The following is a 2,395-nucleotide window of genomic DNA, read 5'->3' as shown; positions in this document are numbered from 1 at the left end:
GTAGTCCCAGCTACTCGGAGGCTGAGGCAGGAGAATGGCCTGAACCTGGGAGGCGGAGCTTGCAGTGAGCCGAGATCGCGCCACTGCACTCCAGCCTGGGTGACACAGCACGAGACTCCGTCTCAAAAAAAAAAAAAAAAAAAAAAAGACCTATCTTATTATCAACTCCCTGCTTTTCTAATATAGGCATTTAAAGCTATAAATTTCCTGTAGAGGACCATGTTGGCTTCATCCCACATGTTTTAAAAAATCTGGTAAAATTTGTTGAGCTTCAATAGACCATGGACCAGAATATGATCTATCTGGATGGACATTCTAGTTGCATTTGAAAAGAATGTGTATTTTGCAGTTGCTGTAAGTAGCATTTCATAAATGTCAATTAGGTCAAGTTTGTTGTTAGAATTGTTCAAATCATCTATATGTTTTCTGATTTATTATCTACTTGATCCATCGATTACTGAGAGAGGTATAAAAATCTCCAACTATGGTTGTGAATTTTGCTTATTTCTCCCTTTAGTTCTGTCAGTTTTTCTTCATATATATACTTTTTGGTTTTTTTTTTTTTGAGACAGAGTCTTGGTCTGCAGTGGCATAATCTCAGCTCACTGCAACCTCCACCTCCTGAGTTCAAGCAATTCTCCTGCCTCAGCCTCCCGAGTAGCTGGGACTACAGGCATGCATCACCAGGCCTAGCTAATTTTTGTATTTTTAGTAGAGACGAGGTTTCACCATATTAGCCGGCCTGGTCTTGAACTCCTGACCTCAAGTGGTTGGCCTGCCCCACTGTGCCTGGCCTTTTCATATATTTTGAATCTTTGTTATAGGTGCAAACATGTTTAACATTGGTATAGCTTTCTGAAGGACTGACTGTTTTGTCGTTATGGTCATTTCCCTTTTTATTTCTGGTAATACTCCTTGCCTTTTCTTTTTTTAAATAATTGAAATCAGGTGTGGTGGCTCATGTCTGTAATCCCATCACTTTGGGACCAGCTCAAACTGGTCCAGGAGTTCAAAACCAACCTGAGCAACATAGCAAGACCCTGTCTCAATTATTTTATTTATTTATTTATTTTAAAAAATATATATATTGTAGAGACAGGGTCTCACTCTGCTGCCCAGGCTGGTCTTCAAATCCTGGCCTCAAGCAATCCTTCTACTTCAGGCTCCCAAAATGTTGGGATTACAGGTGCGAACCACTGTGTCTGGCCAATACTCCTTGTCTTAAAGTCTGCCTTACCTGATATTAAAATAGTTACACTAGCTTTCTTATGCTTCCAGTGAGCTGTTATATCCTTTTTCCATCCTTTTACTTTCAATTGTGTCTTTACATTTAAAGTACATCTCTTTTTTTTTTTTTTTTTTTGAGATGGAGTCTCGCTCTGTCACCCAGGCTGGAGTGCAGTGGCCGGATCTCAGCTCACTGCAAGCTCCTCCTCTCGGGTTCACGCCATTCTCCTGCCTCAGCCTCCCGAGTAGCTGGGACTACAGGCAACCGCCACTTCGCCCGGCTAGTTTTTTGTATTTTTTAGTAGAGACGGGGTTTCACCGTGTTAGCCAGGATGGTCTCGATTTCCTGACCTCGTGATCCGCCCGTCTCGGCCTCCCACAGTGCTGGGATTACAGGCTTGAGCCACCGCGCCCGGCCTAAAGTACATCTCTTATAGATAACAAATAGTTGGGTCTTTTTCCCCCAGTCTGTAAATTTCTTGCCTTTTAATTGAATGGTTTAGTCCGTTTATACTTAATGTAATTATTGAAATGGTTGTATTTCCCTTTAACATCTTGCAATTTGTTTTTTATTTATCCCATCTATTTGTACATCAATTCTCCTTCCTTTTCTTCTTTTAGGTTAACTTATTATATTTTTAGTACTCTATTTTATTTATTTCCTCTATTGGCTTTTTAGTTATGCCTCTTTGTTTTTATTTTTAGTGGTTGCGCTAGTTATTAAAATATGCAGCCTATGTAGAATTACAATAATATAATTCTGTTTACTTCTCTTTCTTCTGTAACACTGTTGTCATATCTGATTTATATATACATTGTAAACCCCAAAATACAATGTTATTTTTTGTTTAACATTATGCTAGGTGAATGAAGCCAGTCACAAAAGACCACAAGTTGTATGATTCCATTTTTATGAGATGTACAGAATAGGAAAATCTATAGCAACAGAAAATAGTTCAGTGGTTGCCTAGAGCTGTGGAGGAGATGTTGGGGGAAAGGGGAGTTGATTAGCAACAAGTACAGGTTTTGTTTTTGTTTATTTGTTTTGGTGGGTGTCTTAGTTAGCTCTGGCTGCCATAATAAAATACCATAGACTGGGTGGCTTAAATAACAGAAACTTATTTTCTCAGTTTTGGCGGCTGAAAGTTCAAGATCAGGGTGCCAGCAT

This window comes from Papio anubis, chromosome 17 (genome assembly GCF_008728515.1).
Source record: "Papio anubis isolate 15944 chromosome 17, Panubis1.0, whole genome shotgun sequence".
Classification (NCBI taxonomy): domain Eukaryota; kingdom Metazoa; phylum Chordata; class Mammalia; order Primates; family Cercopithecidae; genus Papio; species Papio anubis.
Note: the sequence above shows the minus strand (reverse complement) of the source record.